Source organism: Thermobia domestica, chromosome 15 (genome assembly GCF_964235325.1).
Source record: "Thermobia domestica chromosome 15, izTheDome1.hap1.1, whole genome shotgun sequence".
NCBI lineage: Eukaryota > Metazoa > Arthropoda > Insecta > Zygentoma > Lepismatidae > Thermobia > Thermobia domestica.
This window is the reverse complement of record NC_137468.1, coordinates 197,775,302-197,788,936: the sequence shown is the minus strand read 5'-3', so window position 1 is coordinate 197,788,936 and position 13,635 is coordinate 197,775,302. Positions and strand designations below refer to the sequence as shown.

The following is a 13,635-nucleotide window of genomic DNA, read 5'->3' as shown; positions in this document are numbered from 1 at the left end:
ATATCATAACTAATTAATTTTCCATAATGTTAATTCAACTAGCTATTTACTTATTGTATATAGGGTTATGTGTCAATTTAAATCATTAATACTGAAAGTGTGTGAGAGAACAAACGTTATGGTAGATGATAGACAAAGTAAAACACTAGATTTCGTTCCTCAACAAATTATTTAATACTTTGATGTGTTTCGAGCTCACTGATACAACCCCCCCCCCCCGCCCCTTATGAACTAATAACACAAGCTCCAGTAGTTGACACATGACAGTACAGATACGACAGGAAGTGATATTATCATGTGTTAGTTAACTCGATGTTTGTGTTGTTAGTTCATAGGTTGAAAAAGAGTTGATTTTTTTTAGTTTAGCGTCCCGTTCAGCAGCGAGGCTATATGAGACGTGGACCTACTGATTAACGTGGAATCCGAACCACATGAGCTCCCGCCGGGAATCGAACCCGGGTCTCCCTAGGTTGAAAAAGAGTACCATTGGTGAGTTTAAAATACAGTGGCGGATCCTGGACGGACTTCTGGGGCAGGCCCGCAACCAGAGGGGGCATGAGGGCCTGGCCCCCCGTAAACTTTTCGTTGCTCCTTCAGACCATAACACAAAATGTTATTATTAATACAAGAAACACAATTTAGCTATTCGTAAGAGAATTTTTAATGACTTGGCCCCCGTAACATATTCATGCCCCCCCAAAACTCTGTGGCTGGTTGTGGGCCTGTCCTGGGGAAGGGGCGGTGAATTGTAATACTGCTACTTAGAGATAGTTTTAAGAGCTCCAAACTCTGGGATGGGTTTTATTTATATATAAAATAAGGAAATTTCCTCTTCTGGGAGGGCGATCGCCCCCTGAATCCGCCCCTGCAGTGGCGTGTACAAAGGGGATTTCGTAGTTTAACCCTATCTTGAGCCAGATGCTTGGAAAACAAACATTTGCTGTGTAACGATGTACGGCCTGGGTATTATTTATTTCTTCCCCAAATCGCTTGTTCGTCACTCTGGCTCACTTCGTAGTGATTATGGTTTGTTGAAACTATGATGAGTATAAATACAATGTCGACGTATGACATAAAATCCACAGTGCATAAAACACGAACCAACTTGTGCTAGGTTGTCACTAAAAAGCACGAATGTTACGTAACCGAGTCAGAGCAGCATCGCAGCAACGGGGGCCCAAGCAGTAGCGAAGGGGGCGAGGATAGCAGACGTGTTAGCGATAGAGAGTATACGCAAAAATGGCTCACTATAAGTCATAGTGCCAGTTCCGAAGCCACATTACCCTCACGTTTCCACATTTGCACCCTCTCCTCTAATATATTTTTCACTTCCAGTTTTATTACAGTTATGGTTCCTTCAAACGATGAATCGATTCCAGAAAAACAGCTTGTAGCTATTTGTTATCGTTTTTGTTGTATGGTGAGAAACATTGAAACCGGATTTTTTAATATATATATATATTTACTAGCTGAAATATCCATTCTTCGCATGAGTCTGATAAAATATCTATGTAAATAAACCAAACAACGGAAGAAACAAAAATATTGGTAATTTTCTACTACTTTTACATATCCCGATAATTTCCTCCTGAAACCAACTGGTTCGAATTAAAAGAAAAAAAGCTCCTCTGGCCTCCAGCCGATGGGGTCTGTATTTGGAAGTCAACGCCTGTGGAGTATGGCCATTTATCTCAGAGAAAGCAAAAACTATGGATTCGGCAATAATATCGGTCACTTTGGATTATTTTTACATGTCTCGGTAAACTCCCTCGCAGGTGACCCCCGGCCCACATACAATCGTAGCTGAATTTGAGTCTTCGCTAATGCAAGCTCACCATTGATTTCAGCGACCGCGAAAACTATGGATTTGACACTAATATCGATCATTTTGGATTATTTTTACATGTCTCGGTATCCCCCCGGTGATCTTCGGCCCGCAGTCGAGTGGGGTGAATTTGGAAGTTAATGCGATCGAAGTTTCACCATTAATCTCAGCGACCGCGAAAACTGTGAATTTGAAACTAATATCGGTCATTTTCTACTACTTTTATATGTCCCGGAAAACTCCCCCTGAGACCTCCCTGGTTCGATTAAGAGAAACAAAACTCTTCGTCTTGGTCTGGAGCCTAGACCAAGATATCCGTGACCAAAATTTGGTAACTCTCGGTCTACTCGTCTGGTCTCGAGGCCGCACACAGACACACAAACTCTTTATTTTGTTTATGTTAGATTTATTTAAGAATCACCACATAGGGCTTTAAGGCCATTTTGTACTCGATATTTAACAACAACGATAACAATGAAAAGCATTTGGGAAGGTGTGGGACAGGGCCTGTTTAGTAGGTACCATCCCGGCATTTGCTGATAGGATAGAGGGAAACCTTGGAAAACCCCAGTCAGGATGATCGGCAGCGGGAATCGAACCAACGACCTCCCGAATGCGAAACCAACGCTGTACCATTTGAGCTACTTCACTCGGTCAATTGATAATTTCTACCTCTTGCAGTTTAAATTGACGGGTGAGATATAAACTATTATTGGATCGCTGAATTGATTTAAAGAAAAAAGAAACAATCTCCATACCTTTTACCGTTTTTGTTCTGATACTTGTTGACAGAGAGATAAACCGAGATAGACGTTCTACAAGATTTCCGCTACATGTGAATAGCAGTTTGGAAGTCTAGTACTGAACAAGTATCGGAATGGAGAATGCAACACAACATGCATAACTTCAGGTAGGTATTCTTCACCAAATACCATACGGATAATAAAAGCAAATCGGTAAAAAATAGTATATGCACATTGCTCGCAGAAGAATTTCTGCGGAATGTAATCCTCCGCGTTTCTTAACTACAGCGTTAAGGTCAGTAATAAAATATACGATAGTTACATATTATAAAGATTTATTTTTCTTTCTTTCTTTTCTTTTCTTTTCTTTCTTTTTTCTTTTATTTTCTTTCTTTTTTTCTTTTTTTTTGCCTTCCAAATCGTGTTATGTGTAAGTACGGTATAAAATATGAAATGGATTTTTAAGTTTAACATGATTCTGCTATTTATTTTTATATATAAAAAAGGATGATTTGTGAAAATTAATAATTTTGAAAGGGAACTATGGAATGAGAACGTAGAAGGAAACGGGAAAACCTCGACAAAATCTAAGGAAACAATGTTGTCTCTCTATAAACTTACATGGCCAGGAATCGAACCAGAAACCCCTCGCAACAATGGTGAGATATCTACCATTCAGCCACCCTGCCTCTCGTCCATAAGTATGGCATCATCATCATCATCATCATAGACATTCTGCCATTATTGGCAGGTCACTTGCTGCAGCTGAGAAGCTTCCATGCTCAACGGTCTTTTGTTAACCTCTTCGTCTTCACGATCGATTTTTCTGTTTTGATATTGTCCATTAATTGTAACCTTCTTCGCCCTCTCCCTCTTTTTCCTGCCACCATACTTTCTTCATGATACAGTTCCTTCTCAACTTCCAATGTCCCAACCAGTTTCCCTTCCTCTTCTTAATAATATCTAATCTTGTTCTGTTCTCCCCCACCATTTCTAACACCTTCTCATTCGTTTTCCGCCTGATCCACTTAATTCTCTCCATTCTTCTTCACACTCACATTTCGAAAGCTTCCAGTCGTTTTTCATCATTTTTCAGGCGTAATGTCCATGTTTCTTACCCATACAGTACAATACTCCACACGAAGTATTTTATGAGTCTTTTTCTCAACTCTTTAATCAAGGTCCCACAAAATAGTATTTTCTTCCTCCTAAAGGCTTCTTTCGCCATTCCTATTCTTCTGACCCATACAGTACAATACTCCACACGAAGCATTTTATGAGTCTTTTTCTCAACTCTTTAATCAAGGTCCCACAAAATAGTATTTTCTTCCTCCTAAAGGCTTCTTTCGCCATTCCTATTCTTCTGACCCATACAGTACAATACTCCACACGAAGTATTTTATGAGTCTTTTTCTCAACTCTTTATTCAAGGTCCCACAAAACAGTTCTTTCTTTCTTCCATCATCATTCACTTGCCTTAATGATTCGTGTCCCTTAATATTATAGGCATAAACGTGGGGCGTTAAACTGAAAGATTAAATTTCCAATGGCAAAGTGTCCATTTCCACATTAGATATACGATCTCTGGTATTCATCAGGAGTGCCATTTAAGGGGGACACGGGGGAAATTGCACCTCCCACTGAGTTCGAGATACGTGTATATTTTAATACATTAAATAGTTCAGAAATATGCTAATGCAAAGCGTGAAACTACTTATGTCGGTGCAAAATCTCCCTCCTTCCTCAAAATAAAAACTTGGAATTACATTGCTATTCCTGATATAGATCGATTACAGATCACACAGCAACTTAAGCTCGACGAAATGACCAGGTAATTAAACTGTTTTATCCACCGAGAACTCCTTTTGTCACCAGCATACTAAGCGCACACAAGTTCAAAAAACCTAAACGTACTATATTACTGGCCCGTAGCCAGCCCCAAAATGTAGAGGGGCGGTAGAAATTAGGGGCCCAGTTCAACCGTATTATAGTTCATTTGCAAGCCTACTGTGAACATTTTAGGGGGTAGTAAAATTTAGGGGAGGCCCAGCCACCGTGTTTCCCCTCCCCGTGGTTACGGGCCTGCTATAAGACATTGAATGTCCTCTATAATTATTTCAAACATAAAACCATCCGTCTATGTTTTACTCGTATCTTCCAAATAACACCCGACGATCTACAATTTGGTTGGACCATCTCATCTACAAGCACGTGATAAATTACGTAAAGCATTTGACTTAATCCAAAATACCACTATATTCACACACGTAATTCTCTGCCAACTGGTTGAAAATCCGTAAACTAATTTTCTTATTACAAAGCCTAAATATATGTATCCTTTGTTGAGCTGAAACAAAGAACAGAAGATCAGACAGAATCTAACGCTTTCATAACACGTAATCACACACAAATTGGCAGTTGTCCACTCCATCGTCACGACTCGCTGCGAATCATTCCATATTCATTTTGTTCGTCGTTCCCTGCCCTCAAAATAAGTTGTTCTTTATTTTAAAAGTCTTCCTAAGGTTTTAATTGGGTCATTCGTTGCTTTAATTCGGTTGGAATTTCCCTCCATTTCCTGCCTACACTCCTCAAACTCATCATAACGACTATAGTTTTGTAACTGGGCACAAAGGCATTAGCGGAATATTTATTTAGTTGTTTATGTGCAGTGCCGAATGCGAAAAATACGAAGGGCGTTAATTTGTTTCAGTTAGTGTCTTGTGTTTTCACATTAAAACATTTAGTCTGTCTATAATGATGAGCCTTTTCGTCAGCCAATAATCAGCATTGTTTGTAGCGTGGCAACTACGTTCATTAAAAAAAAAATCCAAGATGGAGCAAGACGAGCATAATGTGATTAGGCCTATTATTCGTTTTCTTATTAATAGATGCCGAACTTGAAGTTCGCTGAAGATTGTTTGGCATAGTTTCGAAAATCCCACTTTCCTTAATCATCCGTATGGACTTTATTATTGTCCCTTAAAACAGTCATTTCCAATTGGACGCTCTATTAAATCATTATTTGGTACCAGTGGGGTATGCAAGGGCGGTTTCAAAGCTAACGTCCCCTTGAGCAAAATATTGGAAGAATCAACATTTAGCATGTCCCACCATTTTATTCTGAAAGCCGGAGTTCCACAAGGCTCTGGTTTGTCTCCTCTACTCTATATTTTATACGTAGCTGGTATGCCCCATCTCCACAACCAAACTATTCTTTACAGTTTGCAGACGATACTTCATACCTCGCTCTTTGTTCGTCGGTCGATCGTATAAACGTAACTTTAAAACCAGCAATTGATAAATTTGACAGTTGGTGCTCAAATGGAAACTAAAACTAAATCCATCTAAAACTCAAATGACATCAGACGCATCACATATTGTCCAACACGAAATCCTGAGCGATTACATCTCTTACTCCTAGGCTCACAATTATGTTTGCAAAATAGTGTTAAATATCTTGGTGTCACTTTCGATAAACAACTCAGTTGGAAAACTCATCTCTCCAATTTAGAAACTAATATGTGCCGAAGAATCAATTCGTTGCGCGGTTTACGAGGAATCAAGTGAGGCCTCAATACGAAGCTCATACTTTATACGTACAAGGTCTTTGTTCGTCGTGCTCTTACTTATGGACATATCGCCTGAATATCCGCTCCGCCAAAGTTTTATGACAGATTACAAGTCCTCGAACGTCACGTCTTGTATTTTGCCTACTTACTACATGCATGAGCGCCACACAAGAAATATTTACTATTTTACAGCATCTCCGCTGTCGCTGCGTTCAACACCGATCAACGCCACTCACCCCATCCGATCCTTCACAAACTATTAGATCAAATTCCAGATATACCACGTTATGCATATTCACCAGTCGATTATCTTCTTGCAATCCATGAACGTGATCAGGCCACTTCTTTCTACAACCCACACCGTCGCATTTACCAGCACCGTCCGTCATCACTATCCGCATAATTTCGTTCTTGAACTCATTTGATCTCACTAACAGGGCTCCCATTGTCTCAACCCCCTCTGAGTGGCTCCAGAACAGAGGATTAACACCCTCAGCTCAGATAATATCATTGCCCTTATGTGAATGACACTTCATTGGTACTAGTATTAATGACAATAAATCAATAACTAAATAATTCCTGATACCCATTCCTAATACCGCTTTACTACACGTAAATTGATGTCACTGGCCCAAGAGAAGGCGTTACTTTCTGTGGCCCGCCCATCTGTTAATTGGAATGAAACTGCACTTAAAAATACATTATATACGTATATACAGTGGCGGATCTAAGGGGAGGCTATAGGGGCTATAGCCCCCCCTTGACGCTCAGATATACACTGGGTAGAATGGGTTTCAATCCTGCTTTACACTGGATAAAACGGCAAAATATGGTTTAGCCCCTCCCTTGATCATATCCTGAATCTACCCCTGCGTATATATATAACGAAAATCACACTACCCTAAAAGGTAATGAGATACAGTGCTTGAAGAACCCCTTTTTAATGAAATACTGCTTACGCCACTGTTTGCCCTCCTCATCCTCATTAACACTCCAGGGAGATAGATACACGGAGTAGTAGTGGCTCACTGACCTTATCGAAGAAGAAATGTGGAAGCTGATCACTGATTGTACTTCCAACTACTTCGGGCTAATTATTATTATTATTATTATTATTATTATTATTATTATTCAATAAACGCACTATATCAGTCGAAGGCAAAATTACTGAGACAAACGTTCATCACTGGTCTTCTTTTCACTTCGTAATTTTGTTTACGCGTTTAAAAATCATATTACGATTTTAATTTTGAACAGCCCTTCTAGTTGAGTGTTAGTGATGGAATACGTTGATTATGGTATTTGGACGGAATGTAACATCAATTATTATGCCATATGTGTTTGTTGTAACTTGATCATCGGTTAGAATGTATGAAAAAAAATGTGTGCAAGTCAACTGACCTTCAAGAGAAGAAGATGCTGTACCGTAATGTAACGTGTTTCTGTCACTTCAGATGGACATTGTTCAGGTCGTTACCTTCTACGCTGCCCGCGCAATAGTGACAAAGCAATTTTTTTTCACCCCCATGACATTCCTTGGACTAAATACAACACTGTTTTTAACATTTCTTCAAGTCATCGTTCGGAATGTAGTTTTCAAGTGCTCTGTAAGTACTTTTATGTTCCTGGCCACAAATGAATCATGGTGATTATAGTATAATCTAAAGAGAGCAGTTCCTCAAAAGAAAGTTATTGAAGTAAATGTCCCGCAATTAAGAATGACCCTTGTCTTCAGTAAGGAGACCCAGAGCTCTCTCGCGGTTTTAAATATAGAGTAAAAGAAAAGAAATCAAATCTTGAAGCTTTACGTCCCACGATTATGCCGGGCAGGCTAAAGGAGAGGGTGATGAAGGGAAACGAATTAAAGGGTGGAATGAAGAAAGTGGGAGGAAACGGGAGAACCTCGAGAAACCCTACGAACACGATGTTTGTTCACCACAAAAATCACTTGGTGCAAGCTAGGATCGAACCAAGAACACCATAGACCAGAGGTGAACGCTCTACGCACTGAGTCACCGCAGCCCCTAGATCCTAGAGTAAGAAGCAAAACCATCAAACTCTCCTTTGTATAACTTCCTTTGGTTTTATCAAGACTATTAGTTCGATTTTAATCACACTTTTGGTTTCATATTAGTACTATAGATAGCCCCGTATAGCTCAGTCACTATTATCTCTATATACAGGGTGTTCCGGAAAGAAACCAACGAATTTCGAAGACGTGTTGAGAATTTCAATATAATAAGAACTCTTATCTGTGACAGTTCGGAAATGCCGGAGATGGTGGCAATTTAAGGTATCCAAGTTACTACCAATCCCACTTATTACCTCAATTCCCCCCCCTTTTTTTTTTTGCTCTGTTGTTTACAAGAAATATAGCTTTCTATTGAGTTATATGTACACTCATGTCCAAAATTATTGTCGCCTGTCTATAAATATGTTGTTGTAGGAATATAATTTGAGAACGAATTCGCCCCGTATTTCTTATAATGTTAATACGTGTATAATCTGCAAAGACATGTATGGGGCAAATTTCATGTCAAAAGAGCAGTAAATAAGAACAATAAAACGAAAATAAAACTTTTTTTTGTCCATTTAGCAACATTTTGTTTTACTCATTCTAATTTTCGTATTTATGATTCTTTTCCCATGAAATTTACCACAAATATACCTTTCCCGATTATACACATTAGTATCAGTATTAAAGGTACCACCACAAAATCATTATCAAATTATATTTCCATAACAAGACAGTTATAGATATGTGACAATCATTTTGGACATGAGTGTACAAATAATAACTTCAATGATAGGTTAATGGTCATAATTGTTTTCATAGAACATTCATATACGTGTACTGCTGATTATATAGTTGTAAATTCCGTCAACTGAAGGACAGTCAAATTGAGTACTGCAGAAGTTTTATTTCCCTAGTTCCAAGAAAGTTTATTTTATTTTTGGTTTCATGGTCTGTAGGAAGATATTCCGAGGAAACTGCTGTTAATTACTCCTGAGAAATATTCCTAATTAGAACTAACCACATTACAGGCAATGTCGCTCATTAAGAACACATGATTAGCTATTTCAAGGCAATGTTGCTTGAAAATAAACACAATGTATTTTGTAGTCAGGAAGACGTATTTCAACCATAAAAATAAACCAAAACATAAAGGGACACATGCATGAAGAAACCTTCCAACATGCATGAAAAGTGATAAAACCAGAGGCAAGTTGATCGGGTATGGCCTCTTTCATGCGTGTTGAAAGTTTTCCAAATCTTTTGTAATCCTGCATGATGGTTTTGCCGTCCTTCATTCATGTTTACCGTGTATGTGTTCATTCATGCAAGTTGGTTATTTCATATTTAGTTCTACTAATCACGACAGCGGAAGAAATCACGTGACTCTTTGATTCATTCTTCAAGTAAGTTGGACAGCAAGTTGGTATGTGTAGGGAAAAATTCTTCCAACATGCATGGTGAAACAAATCTTTCATGTACGTTGGTCATAAAAGTGTGCGCGTTGGTATTGCTAGAATTTCTCAATATTTGCCAATTAAATTGTTTCGTAATTAGCAGTTTGCGACCAAAATCGAAGATAAATTTGTTTCTTGCATTGAGATCCTAAACACGACGAAGTCTGTCAGTTGGTTTATTCAGTGTAACCACCCTACAACAAATCCCACTATTTAACATTAAAGTTATTTGTATCTTTGTACTTAGGGATTTCTGACCGGTTACACACAAACTTCTTTTCTTATATTAAGGTCCTGAATACGTATGCAAAATTTGTCGGTTTATTTCAGGAACATCTGTATAAAAGGAGAAAGCGTGATTGGCTGAATGAATGAATGCTCAACGCCTAAGCCAAAGTACTAAAGCTAGAAGTTTCAAATTAGGGCTAATATAGGTACCGCTTAAGAAGGACTTTTGAAAATTCGACGCGGACGGATGGGAGAAATGAGATTGTAATTGTTATAATAAGATATCCATATGTGAAAACTCCTTAAGGTAGAGTCATGAAATTTGTTGTTTAGACTCTTCATTTAAAGCAATTAAATACATATTTCAGGCTCTTTGATATTCGTCCTAGAAGAAAAGAAAAGTAGGAGGAGAAAGGAGTAGGTACTGCAATTATTATAGGATAATGTCTATAGCTGCGAATCTTCTAAGTTCAGAGACATGAAACGTGGTATATAGTCTTTTCATTTAAAATGGACATTTCTATATATTTGCTACCCTATTCTTCCCCTCTCTTGCTCGTCAAATTTCCAAACTATTTCCTTAGTGCTACTTTACATCATAAATCCTACGTAGAGAGAGAGAGAGAAGGGGAGGAAGGAATAAATAGTCCACTAATCTAGTATGTAACCTTAGCGGGCGTGCACAAGGTTCCAGTAAGATCGCCAATAGGGGAACATTGAACGTACTACAATAGTTAGATCGTTTGTGCCTATAGCTTTTATATGTACGTACTTTAGGCATTATCTAACTTATTGTTTAGATACAATAAATATTAAAAAAAAAAACACTTGCACTATTCATATGAGTGTAAAGTTCCTCTTTTTTTTATTATTTTTTGAAAAATTAAAAAAAAAAACGTTCATCTGCACTCTGTACATTTTGAGCTGTACATTTTGAAATAATTTTAAAGCTATATCTGTTAGCTATATTCATTAAAGTATATTATATCACCCATGGTTCATATTGTGAACCACAAATGGGAAAGCACAGGTGTACGCCTATATTTACTAAATACTTCAATAGTAGTTATACATTAACTCACTCACTCTATGGCCTATGGAACCCGGAGGTTCAATGCCGCGTTCACAAAAGCTCTCCACTGACTTCTATCCTTAGCTAACTGCATCCAGTTTCTACTTTGTATTCCAATCTCTGCGAGATCCATCTTAATATTGTCCTCCCATCTGCGCCTAGGTCTTCCTAATGGTCGTTTTCCGATTGGTCTTCCAGTCAAGACTTTGAAAGCGTTTCTACTTTCTTTCTAGCTACATGACGTGCCAACCTAAGCCTCCTAGACTTGACGACTCTAACAATGTTTTGTTAACCGTATAAATTATGTAGTTCCTCGTTATGAAGTTTCCGCCATTCCCCATTCCCGTTCCTTTTGGGTCCGAATATTCAGAAAAGTAGACAGAAAAAATCGTACATTATTGATACATTAATCATTTTTCTGCAACATGTTAAAATCAGTAAAATCAGTCATTTAAAGAACAAACAACAATTAACATCCATCTCTGTTCAGTTCCAACCATGTTTCTCCATATATTATATTTCTAATAGGTGTATATGTGTGTAACTTAGGGGAGGAAATTGCCCCCTCCTGCCTCCCTAAATGACGCCCCCTGATCCTATGTACTGTCCAGATTTTAAGTTTCTGGCTTAAGCAGTTTAGAATGATAATTGATCATCCACTCACTCAGCACTTCCTTTATATAGATTGTTTTTTGTTTATTTTATCTTTTAAGTCAGGTTTCCATGTTTATCTTATTTCGCTCCATTAATAAACCTAGTATGACTCTTTAGGAATAAACTTCTGCGCATTGTAATGTTCAATGTCCATGCTTTCAGGGCTATTTTCTTCAACAGTCATTTTGATTGTGATTAGGGTTTGTTCTCTTGTCTACTTTTCTAATCGATTTCCAGCAAAAAGGGATTAACTCTCGTTTACAGCGCAGATACAGCATTAATTTGCAAATACTCGTTGTCTCTTCAACGTATAGAAGATCGTGTCATGATAAAATCCAATCCTCTACTCTCACGATAAATTTTATAGTTAATGAAGCACTCTGAAAGTGGAGATTCAACAACCATTGATAATCCCTGCGCTGCAATTGTCATGAAAATTGCACATTTTACACGTTATCTCTTTCTTTCTTTCTCTCTCTCTCTCTCTCTCTCTCTCTCTCTCTCTCTCTCTCTCTCTCTCTCTTTTTCCAGTACTGGATTGTTTCAATACTGTATAAGGACGACCATAGAAAATTTGCTCTCAATGATAACCTAAATCTTTTTGTTCTTGGTATAACAATATGACGTAGTTTGTTATTCTTTACTAATTTCTCATACCTTTCAAACTTCTGTATACGCACGGAATTTGTTAAAATGAAGACAAATAATTCACTTTACATCCCACGCTTATCTTGTTTTAGGCTAATGAAGACGGATATTTGCGAACTGGCTTGACCTAAGATTGAACTAGGGACCTCTCACACCAGAGGTGAGCGCTTTACCAGCGTGCCTCAATACCCCCACACATTATTATTATTGAAGTATTCTGCCTTTCCGGAGGTCTTGGACTAATAAGTTTTTTTTTTCTTTTTTTTTTTAATTATAGATTTGGGCCTGGAAATGTTCCTTCCACGCTTCTCGATCTTCAGCTGCTTCTTTCAACTCCCAATAGTTTCTTCTATTTTTCAACTCATCGATCAGTTGTGTTCTTCTTCTTCCTATTCCTCGCTTCCCTTCCATCTTTCCTTCTATGGTGGTGTGAAGGAGAGAATTTCTTCGCAAGATGTGTCCAATACAATTAGCCTTCCTACGAAGAATGCTGGATAGAATTGCCCTCTTCTCTCCTATACGTTTTAAAACCTCTTCATTTGTTGCTCTTTCTGTTCATTTTATCTTCTTCATCTTTCTCCAACACCACATTTCGAAGCTCTGTAAATACATCTTCTCAAACTTCCATTATGTCCAAGTCTATGAACCATACAGTATTTGTACACAACTATAATTATTAAACATTTAAACAACTTCTGATATATCTTTTATTGCTGATAGGATCAATAACATATTTTGCGGGTATCTCCATCTAAGCGTCAACAATTACATATTAGCCGTATACACTGTACACGGTATAGTAACAATATTTATCTATCTAACTAACTCTATGGCCTACGGAAGCCGGAAGTTGAATGCTAAGTTCACAAAAGCTCTCTCCATTGACTTCTGTCCTTAGCCAACTGGATCCAGTTTCTACTTTGTATTCCTATTTCTGCGACACCCATCTTTACTGTATATTGTCCTCCCATCTGTGCCTAGGTCTCCCTAATGGTCGTTTTCCGGTTGGATTTTCGGTCAAAACTTTCAAAGCGTTCCTACTTTCTCCCATTCTGGCCACATGACCTGTCTATCTGAACCTCCTAGATTTGATGACCCTAACAATATTCGTCTCAGGATCTTGTTCTCAAATACTTTCAGTCTACGTTCTTCCCTCAGACAGACTTAGCGACCATGTTTCGCAACCATACAGAACAACAGGCATGATTACAAGCTTCAAATATATATATATAAATCATTTTATATATTTTAAGCTTCAAATTCCTCGACTGAATTCGCGACGTCAAGAGATTTTGAACTGAATAATATCACAAATTCCGTGCTTTTAATAACGATGTCACAAGAATTATATAGCGCTAGTATTTTGTAGTCGGCTGAAATATGCGCCATATGGCCTGTCAGAGTCACATTCTTTTCAGGTTT

At 38.1% G+C, this 13,635-nt stretch overlaps 1 protein-coding gene across 7 annotated transcripts in view; it reads left to right on the top strand.

Annotated features, from left to right (window-relative positions):
• LOC145671795 (kazrin-like) overlaps nucleotides 1–13,635 on the top strand; it is a 312,194-nt gene that overhangs the window by 743 nt on the left and 297,816 nt on the right. The gene's annotated exons all lie outside the window — the stretch shown is intronic.